This window comes from Giraffa tippelskirchi, chromosome 7, assembly GCF_054371585.1.
Source record: "Giraffa tippelskirchi isolate mGirTip1 chromosome 7, T2T-mGirTip1v1.2.pri, whole genome shotgun sequence".
In the NCBI taxonomy this organism is placed as follows: Eukaryota; Metazoa; Chordata; class Mammalia; order Artiodactyla; family Giraffidae; genus Giraffa; species Giraffa tippelskirchi.
Genome location: NC_137281.1, coordinates 24,468,899 through 24,484,980, shown reverse-complemented (window position 1 = coordinate 24,484,980; position 16,082 = coordinate 24,468,899). Strand labels below are relative to the sequence as shown.

Below are 16,082 nucleotides of genomic sequence, written 5' to 3'. Positions count from 1 at the left end.
TTCATGGAAACCTCATCTGTTTCTTCCATTCTTGTCCCTTCTGAGGGGGGGAATTGGATAAGGAAGGCATGAATGGGGAGGTCCTGGGGGTAGGCTGTGGCCCTTCTCTATTTCCCTCTTGCTGCTGTCTTAGCCTGAGTCAAGCTCAGGGTCTGCAAGTTGTTCTGCAGATGGCTCAGCAGCAGACACCCAGCTGGGCTGATTTAACCCACAGAGTGTTTGTGTTTATGTTTGACAGCCAAGACAGGGAGCAGGAAAACTGTTTTCACTGGGATCAGCCTCAGTTGTTTCTCCAAAAGCAGTTGGTTGAACGGCTGTTCTATTTCTGGAGCTGTTATGCCATGAAGTGAAGTTTGGATGAAGGACAGATGTATTATCTAGGAAAGAATCCTGGTTCTTTTCCTAAAGAATGTTCAGTTGTTGCCTGGGCCAACAAATGAAACTGCTTTCCAATGTTCTGTTTATGTAAAGACTATTTCTGGGGGAGAAAAAAAAAAGCCCTAAGACATTAATCCTCCTTTGCTCTGGAGTAAGTAAGTAGCAAATGTCAGTCAATATCCATTTTCTAGGTGAAGAAATAGAGGCACTGAGAAATTAAATAGATCATTGCTTTTTAAACTTGGATATATTCATTAAGTGCCTAGGAATCTTGTTGTAAATGGAGATTTTGATTCAGTAATATGGGGAGGAGACCCAAGAACCTGTATTTCTAACCTTTTCTCTGGTGATACAGATGTTGCTAGTCTGTGATTCATACTTGAGTTTAATTTAGGCTCATGGCAAGTTAGAGAGCAGCTTACTAGATAAGGTTACTTGCCTGTGTCCCCAGGAAGTGAAACAATACAGTCTTCTAATCAAGACTGTATCTCAATTGTTTCAAAACAGTTATAGGAAGCATAGCACTTACTGGACATTGTGTCCAGAGGGCATAAAAAACCAAATTGACCAGAGTGGTTTTTAGCAGAATTAGGTAGCTAGACTAGTTTCATACAGTCATAACTATAGCTTGCCTTAGATAACAGAAGCATAAGAAATTATACCCAAGCATCAAAAGCTCAGTAGTGCTTAGAAGAGAAGGCAACTGCTATCTTATAATTCATGTTTCATTCCTACTAAAGTCAATAAAGCATGTATGTGTGCCTGCATGTGAGCACATGCATAGGTCCAGTGTTACTGTTTCTAACTGCACTCCTGGTGTCTATTTCCTTATAACATGTTATCAGAGCAGAGTTGCCATTGTAAAAGACAATCTTTGCCATGTGCTACTATTCACAAAGATTTCACAATTTGTCGATGACTCACACATCTGTGTGGAAATATACACTACTGCCTTCAGCTGCAGTAGTTTATGCCTTTCTCCCCTCCGGCATATGATTACCCACAAGTATGTAGTAGTCATTTAATGGGGAGCAGGTGTAAGAAGAAACAGTAACTCTGAACAAAAGGAACGGATGCAATTGCAGCATGAAGGATTTAGGCTAGACATCCACATGCAGAGAGAATTCTCTTCTGCCAGTAAGAGCAGTGAAACATTGGAACACAGGATGAAAGCAGAGTTGTGGTACATTCTCGAGCATTTGAAAGAAAAGGGCAGGTGGTTTTATTTCAATGCTCTCTATTCAGCTCCTCTCGGAGGAGAATGAATTCTGCAATTGCTGGAGATCATTTTTAGTTTTGTGATTCATGAGAATGAATTCTGGGTGTATCTGATTAAAAGCCATGTCAAAGAGTCACATATTCCAGAGATCCTTTCTGATCATCCTAATTGATACTGGAATATGAGTTCTTTTTTTTTTTTTTTTTGGCGTGGGGATGGGAATCCAACAAGTATTTGCTGAGACCAGTTTCATGAAATGTCTTTTTCTTTGAATGATTTTTCACCTGCACCTTCAATGATAATAAAAATTGTCTTCCCCAAGGGCTTATGAGATATTGTAAGTAGAGTATCATCTGGAATACTCAAGGGATCCAGAGGTCATCAGATATTCTTTCTCCCAGTATTATTTTGAGTGTTCCAAATTTTAATAGTCTATATAATAGTCCTTCATTTTCCTTTCTAATTGGAATTTCAACTAGGAATGCCTGCAGGCATTTACTTTCCTCACTTGGAATGCTTTGATGCACTAGGCAATGATAAAGGATGTCCATACCTTGGTGCAGAATTGCCACACTGTTATAATGTTTGGTATTATACCATATTAAAACCCGTGTCTCGAGAGAGAATGACAGTACCTAAAAATAATGGAGATTAAACTTTCCCAGCTTTTCGGAGAACACTGAAAATAAAATACTATGTGTCTCCTAAGTGACTAATGGCACCTTCTTATAAACAGCATCATAAGATCTCTCTCTCTCTCTCTCACATACACACACACACACACGCACACACACACACACACACACAGTCACATAAAGATGAGAAATGGACATTTGAGTTTCTAGTGAATATTTTCTGGGTCCATTATATATGAGGTCAGCAGCAGTGTATGTTCAATAAAATTCACAGCAGGAAAATAGGAACCTGGAGAAATTCTACAGACCTTTTGGAGCCAGATAACTCAAACATTAAGAAGGTGCACACGTTTTCAGCTTTTGAAAGCAAGAATTAGGAAAGTGGGAAAGGAGGATGGGGGGGAAGCTGATAGTCAAGAGTGACAGGCCTATATTTCAAAGATTGCTATGTGAGGGGATTTATGGCACCCGGATTCCATACTTTTTCCTACTGTTGTCTTTATCCCAGTCACAAAATCTACTCCTCAGTGAGTTGACCCATCAATCAGGCAGGGTCTGGACAAGAAAACGGAATTCTTTGGTGGTGGTTTTTGGTTATTCAATCCTAGTTAGCTAAAGCTAAATTAACACAACAATTCATTTTCATCACTTTGTCAGATTGCTAGACCATAAGGTAAATTAGTACTTCGAAAGGAAAGAGACACAGAAACTCTGTTTCTGAAACATTTTATTATTCCATAGAATCCGAGAAAATTGGACACCATGGATTACTAACTTTCAAAGCTTGGTCAATTAAAATTTTTTTGAGAAAGACATCTTCAAATTAAAAAACAAAACCCAATAAACAAATAGGAAGCAGAAGAACCAACTGTTATTTACTATAACTGTCATTTCATTAAAAAAAAAAGATATTTGAACACTGAAAGTATGGAAAGGGAATATTCTTCAAATAAAGGGTTGCCTGTATGTTAAATAAATTTAGCTGTATGACAGCTTAGTGAAGGCCAATGAATATCTCATTGTGTACCAACACTGGCCAGCTGATTTGGATTTGGGAACCATTTCTTCAAAACCCAGCTGTTTGTTTAGAAGTCGATCTGCTTGAGGGGATGGGGTAATTTGTGGAGGCCCGCTGGACTTTGGCTGTTGGTGATCTTCACTAATGAGATAGATATGCTATAAAAGATGAGAAACATTAGGATTCTTTTACAAAAATATTTTCATAAATGAAAACACATCATTTTGACTCAACCAGGCTTGATTGAATTTCGTAATACCCAGTTTATCTTTTGATTGTCCAGGATTTAGCAATTCTGTGTCCTTTTAAGTTCTGTGTCCTTTAAGTGGAAAGATAAGAAACCTGTTTTGTCTTTTTTAGGAAATCACACATGGTATGTCTAATTAAACTCTACTCTGTTTTCCGTTGTCACAAACATGAGATGACTTAGCAGTTTCACTGCAGAAACATGCATCATGATGTTTGAAATGAGAAATCATCCTGTTACTATTTTACAACTTTTACTTAAAAAAGAATTAACTCTTCTTACTGTTGTGTTATATGTAAGGGCTTCCAAACCATGAAAACTTGGTTGAGAGGGAATGAAATGAACATCTATACTTGAGGATTGAAAAGTGGTTGTATAAGCCTAGGTTGATCCAAGCATATGTACTTTCCTCACATTTTGTAACTCACTTAGGTATAATAGTCCATTTTTTTTCATCCAGATTTTGGGTTTTGAAATAAATGCTGGGGATGAGGTAAGTGTCCCAGGACAAGCTCCCTTTCAAGGTTAAAATTGTCTGTAGCAACTGTTTTGCTTAAGAAAACACTTGACTTGGTTGAAATCACATAGAATGGTAGAGCAGGAGAGGCTTGAAGGACAGTTTATTTTATAGATGAGGGAGGGGAGGGAAAGGGTGCAAGGAGGGATTCAAGTTGAAATGCAGATGTCTGAGAAAGGGTATAACTGGACCTACAAGTGGAAAATTGAGGAGAATGACAGAGTCGAAAACTACAACGGCATTTCAGATAAAACTTAACAGATTCCTTCCAGCAATACGTGGATTGCAGTTGGAATGAAGTGAATGGTTTTGCATATAATGTGTTCCACAGCCCTTAGGAGTTGCCAGATGTGTGTGTGTGTGTGTGTATTATGTTCTTTGGACAGACAGTGCTAACAAGGGCCTGCACATGGTTACTTACTTACATCTGAAATCAGCTATAGCTTTAAAGTGATTTCCCTGGTGGCTTAGTCGGTAAAGAGTCTGCCTGCAATGTGGGAGACCTGGGTTCGATCTCGGGGTTGGGAAGATCCCCTGAAGAAGGAAATGGCAACCCACTCCAGTATTCTTGCCTGGAGAATTCCATGGACAGAGGAGCCTGGTGGGCTACAGTCCCTGGGGTCACAAAGAGTCGGACACAACTCAGTGACTAAGTTTCCCTTTCATGGCTTTAAAGGCTCAGGCCTCCTGAGGGCATCTTGGAGGTTCACTGCAGCAAGGGCTCTCTCATTGTGCACTGTGATGATAATTTTGGCAAAGGAAGAGTGTGCTCCAGTTCTAGAATCCCTGGAAACTCTTTTGTCTTTCTTGATTCAACTCTTACAGCTTGGACTGCTTTGGCTTAAAAGAAAATTACAAAAGTCAAGCATCACTTAGTTGACCTTAAAGGAATAAACAATCTGAAGATCACAGTGTAGTCCTTGTATCAAGCTCATTTTTGTTTGCTTTTGGTGGTTTTTGGCCAACTATGCCAAGGCATTCAAGTACTCAGGTCTTCATAAAGCTGTTCCTTTCCTCCACTTGTGTTAATACAGATATTAAGTCTACTAATATCTACTTAGCATAAACAAGAAGATAAAAATGATTCCTATGATTGAAATGTTTGTTATTTAGCATTAAGCATCTTCCGGCTCCCATGCATTTTGCATTTTAATCCACTTGGTGCTTGGTTTGGGGATTGTTAGATTAGTTTTAATCCCCTGTCTAATAGTGGAGTAGTGGTGAGATTTATTACACAGACGGGGTTTGGTTCTTGGATTTAAGAGGGCTCACGTGCACTCTTCATGCATATTAAATTTGGGAAACCACTGGTTCAGTATAAAAGGTTGGGGAGACATCCTTTATCTTAAAATGATTCTCTTTAGGCACACAAAGTGCAGACAGCATTTATTGTATTAATGAAAAGAAAATTGATTACAAGTGTTTCTCTCTTTTGGGGTCAGACTAATGTTCTCAGAATATTTTTTTCCCATTTGAAATGTACTCTACTATCATTTCAAAGCATTTCTAGATGTTTTCTTTATTTCTTGGGAGGCCACCTCCAAGAGAAAGATAAATAGCTTATTATATAATGGATTCTTCCCAAGAAAAATGGAAAAGTTTGAGTACTACCCAACCAGGGAATAAATATTTTCAGAAATCACAGAAAAATAGGAAAGCTCACTAATCCTTGAGAACCTAATTTTTGCCATTTTCTACAAACTGATTAAAAAGTGTGCCATTTTGAAGATTGGAGAATTAGTTACTATTTATATATTTTCTATGTTTCTTACAATGTGAAAAGATCCTGGTTAATAGAGTACAAAGCAAACAAGAATACCATGATTGTACATTTTTGTGATTAATAAATAAAAATAATGCTGGAGCAAAACTTGTAGTGGACGCTTTAGTTTTCTTCTGTTGTTCCAATTAAGTAATTTGCCTTGCGGGAAAGAAAGAATATGTATTAAGTAATGAAGAGACAGATACTGGGAATAACTTGGGTTATAGGGTGGAATATATAGATTTTTTTATGGTTTCAAAATACCGTCCAGTATTTTGAATTAGTCTTACCCTCAGAACTTGAACTTGTATTTGTGACCCAGCAAACCTTACTTACAGTTTGTCTTTCAAGGCTGTTTTTCTCCCCATTAAAGGCTGATCCTCTAAAGGAAGAAGACAAATATGCGTAACAGTTAGTAGTCTCCCGTTAAAATAGCAGCTCAAATGAGGGCAAACTGTTCAGTTTACTTAAAAGACATATTTAAAATTTACAAAGCAGTGTTTTCTCTCTATGATTTGAGAGTTCAAAGCAGCCCTTCTGTGTTAATTTTTCCTTCAAATTTTGTTTCCAAATTTATATTTTATTAAATTTGTTTGGTGCTAGCTGTGAATACAAGTAACCCAGAGTTAGTGTAATTGATTTCCTTGAGAGACAGAAACAAGAAAGAAACATATTCTTTTGGAATGTTACTATGATTTTATATCCCAGTAAACATAGCTTTTAATATACACATTTAACAATATAAATAAATGAACTTCATAGTAAATTTTCACCAAGTTTGGACACCTAGTGGAGCTTTTTAACATCTCTGAGACTCAGGTGAGAATATGCTATTGGATTTGATAGAGTCCAAGGAACTTTTGGAGTAGTATAAATCTTGCAAGTGTATTTATGAGAAGCAAATGTCATTGACCACTAAGTCGTGTGTGTGTGTATGACAGAAAGATGTTTCTCACTGTTGTTCAGACTGTGGAGATACCTCCCCCGAAAGAGAAAACTTGCATCTGAAATTCCTTTTCACCCTGAGCCGGTTTCTGAAAATGGTGGGCTAAATCCTGAGTGTTGGTAGGCATTTTGTCTTTCTAAAAGGCATGCTATGTTTTCATCCATTCATTATTTAAATATTTGCTGTACACTTTGCGCTTTATGTAGAGAAGGAAATGACAACCCACTCCAGTATTCTTGCCTGGAGAATTTCATGGACAGAGGAGCTACATACAGTCTATGGGATCACAAAGAGTCAGACACGACTGAGTGACTAACCTAAGGAACCTTTTGGCTCCAGGATTCTGTGATTTTATGAGCTAATGTCAGATAGGAATCTGTAAACCTGTTACATTCTCATTTTTGAAAACCCAGAAGTTTAGAAATACTTCTTTCATACTAAATAAAACATTAATATGATGATAATATTTTCTTTTGCATTTTGTCACCATCCAGATGTTTCCATGAGAACAGGAACACTGTCTATCTTGTTCACTGTGGCATCCCCAGAGCTTAGAATAGGGTCTGTGACATGTTGCACTTAATAAATAAGTTAATTAATGGGTGAATAGAAGAGTGTGTAGATGGATGCATCTTTGGAGAAGAGATGTCTGAGTCTCTGGATAAATTCTCAGACAACAACTTCTTGATGTAATCTGCAGATTTAGAGAATGTATTATTTTCAAACATTAGGAAAATTCAGTCTATAGTCAGCCAGACCATACAAAGCAGGTGGAGAGACAGAGTTTGAATCTAGGGGCCAAAATTAGGATTTAGAATATTTCAAATAATGTATATATACATATAAAAAATTTAAGCATATAATGTATTAATAGAAATAATAGTAATTATATTGCTGTAGTATATAATATCACATATACCACAATGTTATATATAATAATTGCTGTATATTATATAATATATATAAACATGGGTATAGCACTTTTCCTATATATATAAAATATGCATATAATGGAAATATTGTATACTTCAATTTTTGTTGTCAGAGCAGCAGTTTCCTTCTATTCATAGTTCTTGAGTGTTTTTATCATAAAAGGATGTTGCATTTTGCCAAATGTTTTCTTCATCAAGATGATCGTGAGGTGTTTGGTTTTTTTTTTCTGTCATTCTGTTAGTTCTTTGTGTATTCCATCCAGTTTTCTTGTTACTTATTGTGAGAAAGGGGAAAGTCATTCCATCATGACCAGAAACCCCTGTATGTTGAAGTTTTTCAAAATCTTTTTTCATATCTATTAAGCATTAATTATTGACATCCTGAATTCAGCTTTTTTGTTGTAATTATTGGTGCTTTGGGGCATATGTCCATCATCTTTCTGTTTTTTATTGTGTTGCTGCTTTCCCCCTTCTTCTTGCTTATTTGTTTTTTCTGGTTGATTGCACTTTGGTGGTTACTGTTCATTTCTGTAGTTAAATAATATCTTGATCTACCTTACAACAACTCAGGGTTCTCAGAACTTTTAATCCTTTTAACCCAGTACAAAGAATTATGTACTGTCATTGTTCAATAGTTTGGTTCCACCTTTTCTCCTAAATACCATGAATTAGATATCATCATTATTGGTGTTATTTTATATAGACAGTGTATGTTTGAATTTATATCCAAGTTTACCTTTTATTTGTTTAACATTGATTTCTCTATCTTAAACCTCCATCTGCGGGTTATTTTCCTTTTTCTTGAAGAACATACACTTAGAAGTTCCTTAGATGTAAGCCTTGTGTTTAGTAACATTCTCAGTTTTTGTCGATTCATAAATATATTTACTTAAACATTTCTTGAAAGATAGTTTTGTTGAATATACAATTCTGGATTGAAAATAACTTTCTTATCACTTTGAAGCATTATTCTACTGTTTTCTTATATTGATTGAGTACTGAGATGTCTCTGATAATTCTAAATATAATTAGAATTTTTTTTGTATTTTTTCTAATTCTAATCCTTTCTCGTTTATTTCTTTTAATATAATATATTCTCTGTCTTTGGTGTAGTGTAATTTCACTACAGTGTGTCTAGGCATGAATATCTTTTTATTTTTTTTGAGATCTATTGTAGCGCTTGGATCATTGGAATCATTGGATCATTTTGTTTTGGAAAATTCACAACCTTTATCTCTTTAAAAGTTTCTTTTCTCCTTTTGCTTTATTTTTCCTCACTGTTAGTCTACCTAGATATATCTTAGAAACAATTATTCTCTCCTCTGTACCTCTTAAAACCTTTTATATTCTCTGTCACCTTGTCTTTAAGTTTTTGGTAATTTGTTAAAATGCATTTTCCATTTCTCAAATTCTCTCTTTAGCCATGATTCTGCTATTTGACTCATTCACTTAGTATATATTTTTTCAATAGTGATATTTTAATGTCAAGAATTTCATTTATTTTTTCTTTCAAGTTTATCTGATAATTCTCAGTACCTTCTTGTTGCTCTCTTATCATTGTAACTATGCTCTCATTTCTTTATTCTTGCCCATAGATGTGCTCTATTCTGTATGTGAAATCCCAATATATAAATTCTTTGAAAGTTTAGCCTTCAAATTTGTTAATTTCTGGCTCTCCTTCATGGTGTATTGCCTTCACAAATACTTACTGATCTTTGCTTGTGAGCCCTACTTCTTGATCTTAACCAGCAGTACTCCTTTAGACCTAATTAGTTGATATACTTCTTTGAAAGAGATGATCTTCTTTCTGTAGCTAATAGATGCCCCCAGTCTGCCACCAATTTTGGAGGTCTGGGGTTTAGCACAGAAGTCAAAGGCTCAACTTCCTCTTTCCTTGCTGGCTCAAGTCTCAGTATCTTGATAGGAATGCTTCAACTGGCATTGCTTTCAGGGTAATATATCTCCTCACTATCAGTTACTCTGACCTCAGCCAAAGGTTTTAGGTAGAGAATGTGAAATCCTGTCCTTTGAGTCCCTATAACTTGTAAGACCAGTGACACCTTAAGGATGTGCCCCATTCAGAGTACAGTTGTTCTGAAGTGTGATGCTCCAATAGGGCTTTTATATAGCCATAATGCTAGAAATAGAAGTCATATGGCATTACTTTTAAATACTAATTGTTGCTAGAGTAAAGAAATGCGTAAAGTTTATCTTTAGTTTAACTGTGTTATCTCTGAATTATTTTGGAATTTTCCTATACACAATCATATCTCTTGCAAACAAAGATGCTATTGTTTCTTCTTTTCCAATCCTAATAGATTTTGATTCATTTTAATTTCTTACTGTACTGATTAGAACTTACAGTACAATGATAAAAAGAAGAGATGATAATAGACATCCTTGTCTTGGTCCTGATCTTCAGGGATCAGTGTTTCACCACAAAGTATAAACTTTGCCACAGTGTGTGTGTGTAAAACAATTAATTCTTACAGAGAAATTGGGAAGAGCTTTGTAAGATTTAAATTTGATCCCAAAAATGAGTAGACTGAGATATATTGTAGCTCTATGGTATATGTAACTAGATTACATTGATAGATGAAAGAGTTGGAATGGTTAAGAAAATCTTTGGTCTTATGTTTGCACATTCTTCATCTATACATCCAAGGACAGCAAAGCTAAATATATAATTTTTGTTTTCTAGCATTCTTTTTAATGGATATATGCATGGCCTTTCTGTGTGTGTAATTCTAATGTCAGGCAAAATTAGTAGTATAGTAGAACTCAAACATTCATGAAGTTAAGGTCTTTCAGAGAGGAGTAATGATAGGGTAGATTTGATGAAATTTTCTTTTCTTTTTAGCAAAGTTTCTTGTTTTTCTCCGGTATCCTAATCAGGAACAGATACATTCCTGCCTTTAGTAATAAGAGCTTTATCAATTCTTGAATTCAGTGAGCCTGGGAGAGATTTTGTCTGATATTTGTGGATTTTTTAATTAGCTCTCGATTACCTGCATTGTAGGATGTACTTAGCTTTTTGCATGTGGCTCTCTCTGTGCGCTACCGTACAGTTCTTCATGCTATCAGCACCCTTCTCCTCACTAACTGCTCATTAGATGAGGGTGGCTGCTGGCCCAGCATACTTCCTCTTCTGAAAACTAGGAATCGGAACTGAAGAAAGTCAGACATTCTATCTTTAAGTAGGTGAACTTGAAACAAATTCAATGGCCATCTGTACTCACTTGGGAACTGTGGATAAGAGAAGATGATTCAGCAGGGAAGAAGAGAAGAATTCAGAGAGAAGTTGAGGTGAGAGATGAGAAGAAAGGACTGTCAGGGTTCTGACAGCATACCTTTTTCTCATTCTAATTCATTTCTGGTTACCTTACAACCTTTGGGTTCATGAAACACCCTCATATCCTTATAATGGTTTTTTTCTTCTTGTGAAGGCCATATGTGGCCACAGTCTTAGGAATCTAATATACCTGGGTTTTTTGTTTTTTTTGTTTTCTTTTTACCTAAATTTAAATTTGAGTTCTAGTGACTCTGAGCAAGTTACTTAACTGTATGAATCTCAGTTTCTGCATCTGTAAAATGGGGATAGTGACATCTACTTTGCAGAGTGCTTATGAGCATTTGAGTTAATGTATATAGTGGAACAGCTGGCTCAGAGTAGCCTTTTAATAAATAATAGTTATCACTTTTTAAATTATTTTTCAGTCCAATATGACATCCGATAGTGCATTGTTTGCATGTTTATTATCACACATCCTATTCTGCCTGTGATATCGCTTCTTGGATGCTTGCCCTGTCTTCCTATTAGATTTCAAGCTTCTTGACAGGATGATTTCTGACATATCCTTCTCACTACCCTATCAGAAATCATCTGAGAGTTTGTGCTCAATAGATAATTATTGGATAGGGTAAATACTTCGGGGATTTCTTGTCAGGGGAAACCAGAAGAGCTAAGAGTAGAACACTTTACCTATTATTTATGATTGTCCCCTGTATAAAACTACGCAAACACAAACTCTGATGTCTTCTATTCCAGAAAGAATTGCCCTTAAGTGAACAGTTCTCTTCATTGGTTAGATCCCTGACAACTCTTTGTCATTTTAATCATAGTTTTAAAAATAAAATCCTATGAGGAACTCCAATATATGAAACAGATTTAAGCAAAGGCTTTGTGGTTGAGCAGAAGAGAGAGGCCCTGAGCCCTGCATCCCATCCAGTGGTAGACCCGAAAGCACCTCAGGGCTTGGTGGAAAACATTTTGGAAACTGTTACTTTGGATTATCTAGGATAGTCTATGTAACCCACAGCTATTATGGGGTTTTACTGAATTAAAAAAAAAAAACAAAAAAACATGGAACCAAAGGAACAAGATGCCATAACCCTTCCCAGAGTGATTATGAAGGTTTTAGAAAGCTTTAGGGGATTGTTGTCAACTTGTTACGATTGATGGTGTGGGAACTCTTGGCCACTATTATAAGCAAGAGAGATTTTGCTGAGGTAGGATGGAAAATGTTTGGGGCTTGATGTCAAAAGATGAGGATTTGAATTCTCATTTCTTTTCTTACTGGCCAGTGGCTGTAGGCAACTCTGCAACTTCACCAAGTCTCAGCTACAAATTGGGAATTATCACCCCCATCTACTTCGCAGACCTGTCAGCTGAAATAAGACTGAGATGTGAAATGGTTTTATAATTTGAAAAAAAAAAGTAGTATATAAATGTGAGGCCTGCTTAGTAATATGACTAATTAAGGGAATAAAGAGAGAAAACACAGTATATACAATTAATGACTTTACCTAGACTCAGTTATTTTCATCTTTTGACATGACATACACATATTCATTTTTATTTTTACCGAAAGTCTAAATGACTTTGCTATCAATAAAGGTCGTCCCTCCTATACAGTGCTGATGAAAGAAACCAAAGCCCTAAATGAATGGAGATGCATGCTGTGTTCATGGATTTGAAGACTAGCATAGTAAAGATGTCAGTTCTTCCCAGTTTGATGTAGGTTTAATGCAATTCCTGTCAAAATGCCAATAAGATTTTTGTTGATAAAGATGAATATTTTAAAATGTATATGAAAAGGCAAAGGAAGTAGAATAGCTAAAACTCTTTTTTAAAAAAAGAATGGAGTAGAAAAATCAGTCAACTCAATTTCAAGACACGTGATAAAAATGATATAGAGCTATACTCAAATACCATACCAATGTCAGATTCCTCCATTTGATATTGCACCATAGTTATGTAAGATTAACCTTAGGGGAAACTGGGTGATGGGTTCTTGGCACTCCTCTACTACCTTTGCAACTTCCTGTGAATCTATAATACTCCATTTTTTATAAAAATATTTTTTTTAGCTTTATTGAAATATAATTGACATGTAAAATTGTAAGATATTTAAAGTGTACATCATGGCGATTTGATATATACATCGTGAAAGTATTCCTCCCATGTTAGGTAATTAACATGTCTATAACCTCACATATTTATCCTTTATTTATTTATTTTTTTGGTGAGTACATTAATTTTGCTCTCTCAGGAAGTTTTAATTATTGAAAGTTTAAAGCACAAACACATTTCAACTGTGTCAGTCATTTGCTGGCTAGCTCTCAGCCATTATTCTCACTCTTCTGTGTTTTATTGTTGCATATGATGGGGAGCTGGGGCCTTGCAAATGACTTCTCCCTAATTCTTTTGTGAACTGGTTTCATCTTAGGTCCTACCAATTAGTGGCCCTAGGGAGGGACTAGGAAACAGGATCTGGGGAGAAGCCACCTTATTTTCACTTTTATCTTCCATCAACTCTTCTCCAGCAAAAACAGGCAGCAATGGAATGCGGCATTTTTTGGCAGTCCCAGCCCATGCTCTCTGGAGCCTTTTCTTTGGTCCCATCATTAGTACTCAGCACCCCCTCAGTAGTTCCACATGTAGTCATGAGATACTCCCTCATAGACTTGGCATTGCCATTCAGTCTCTTCTGCACTTCTGGACTTCGATAATATGACCACCTCTCCACCCACGAGCCCTACTAGTGGCAGCTGCTTTCTTTAGTTACTAGTCTTTGGGTTACTATACCACCTTCTCATACTCTCTGCTCTTTTAATACCTTTCTAACCAAGTCGTGAAATTCCTAAAGTGGTTCTGATTTGACTCTAACTAATGGACCCAATGTGGGTGAAACAGTGCTTTGTGTTAACAGGAATTAGGCAATATTCTTTCCATCTCTTTATTTCAGTGCTGAGCCATTCTTTGAAATCCTCTTTTGGCAGAGCCTTCTGGAGATGAGGAAAAACTTGGGGTATCCTGAACTTGAACTGTGGTTGAAACTTGGCCCTAAGATCTCTGACATCTTTAGGAAATGGGGAGACTGAAAAGGGGAAAAAAATAGCCTAGTCACTTCAAGTTGGAACACAGTTTCTGACTTTCAAGAGAAGGACACTTGGATGCTGTCTTTTTTTTCCCCCCTAGGAAATCTGCCTAAGTAAGTCAAGTCAAAACAGAAATATATTTGTCCAGAGGCTCCACCAAATTAAACCACTGTGTATTTCCTAGACCTTTTGATTTTCTGTTCCTGGAAAAAAAAATTGGGAGAATGAACATAGCACCCAATGTTTTAGTTTTACCAAGAAAGCATGTTAAAAATGGGAAAATGGTAATAGTTTATCACAATTATTTCACTAAAGAAATAGCAGCTTATTTAAAAAATAAAAATGACATGAAAAAAATGGATAGAGTTTTAGATTTAAGAAAGTATGTTTCACTATTTCCTTATTTGTTTATGTTAAAAATATACCCCATCCCCATTAAATATTCCCACTGGTCTGGTGTTTAGAAAGTTCTTCTGTATAACTTAATGTTGATTCCATAGTGTAAGCAGAATACACTTTAGGGATAGTATTTCTGTTAGGGAGATATTTCTTTTGTAAGAATGTAGAGATAGAACTCAACATTTTCATCTTCTGACATGGCATACACATATTCTTTTTTATTTTTGCTGAAAGTCTAAATGACTATATTATCAATAAAGGTCCTCCCTCCTATACAGTGCTGATGGAAGAAACCAGAGGCCTAAATAAATGGAGATGCATGCTGTGTTCATGGATTTGAAGACTTAACGTAGTAAAGATGTCAGTTCTCCTCAACAGTTTTCTCTCCTCAAAAACTGTTGTATGTTTATCTGAAGATGTGTGTCCTCTTATTTTAGAGTTGCTGATATAATTGCACTTATTAGTGTATAGGTGAAAAATTGGAACACAGATTTTGGGAAAGGGAAAGTGTCCCTCCTTTTACCTGGAATCCATTGTACTTTGATTTCGAAAACTAGCAACTCTGGGAACATCTGGAGAAAGTTTTCTTGACCCAGGTATTAGCTTTTTCACAATAGACACCAAGGACAGTGAGAATAGTGATACTTAACCCAAGTGGCTTTGCAAGCATTCCAGCCAAAGCAAAACATGTCAGAGGCTGTATGGTGACTGTAGGAAAGATAGTCTGCAAGCACACATGAAGCTCTTCCTTTTAAAACTCTTGGATGTTCTTGGGAGTGAGAGATTTCGAAAGGGAAATATAACCTGTCAGCCCGTGGAGTAAGAATGTGCTTGGTCGCTCCAGGCTTCTCTGTCCATGGAATTTTCCAGGCAAGAATACTGCAGCAGGGTGCTATTTCCTACCCCAGGAGAATTCATATCTCTTATGTCTCCTGCGTTGGCAAGCAGATTCTTTACCACTAGCGCCACCTGGGAAGCCAGAGTAAGAATAGAAACTTGATTTGATGGTTGTTGTGACTTTCTCTGTAACCAACCACTGAGTGGAGAATTGTGACAGCATGTGATTGTCCATGATATGTATCAGTTAGCTTTTGGTGCATGAGAAACCACTCTACAACTTTGTAACTTATAACAACAAATATCTCTTTTTTAAAATTTTGTGAATTAACTGAAAAATTCATATAATCCATTTTGGCTTGACTGGGACTAGACAGACTAGAACGGCTCTGCGTGTCTGTGGGCCCAGATGGAAAGGGTGGAACTACTAAGACTAATGGGACCTCTTTGCCTGTAGTGTCTCATTTTCCAGAAGACTAACCCATGCTTTTGCACATGGTGGTGTTGATGCCCATCAGCAAGAGAGGGAAAGTAATTTTTGAGCTTCTGAATGCATCATGTTTGTTAATATTCCTTTGACTGAAACATCCATTGGTTTAGATGATGCTCAAAGCCAGATTTCAGGGGAGGAGAAAGTGTTTAACTTGGCTAGGAGAAGCAGAAAAATCATATTTAAAGGGTCATGGATATGGGAAGGGAGTAATTTGTGACCATTTTATAATCTTCCACATAGAGTGATGGTGAGAATCTTAACTCTAATATGACACATTCTATGAGCTCATACCATACATAGTATTCATCATCCAGATGT

At 36.4% G+C, this 16,082-nt stretch overlaps 1 long non-coding RNA gene across 1 annotated transcript in view; it reads left to right on the top strand.

Annotated features, from left to right (window-relative positions):
• The first annotated feature begins 444 nt into the window (after positions 1–444).
• The window catches only part of LOC145514583 (uncharacterized), a 619,877-nt gene continuing 604,239 nt past the window's right edge, over positions 445–16,082 (top strand). Inside the window, exon 1 of the long non-coding RNA XR_014060253.1 lies at positions 445–533. This is a non-coding gene — a long non-coding RNA (uncharacterized LOC145514583). The remainder of the gene's footprint in view (positions 534–16,082) is intronic.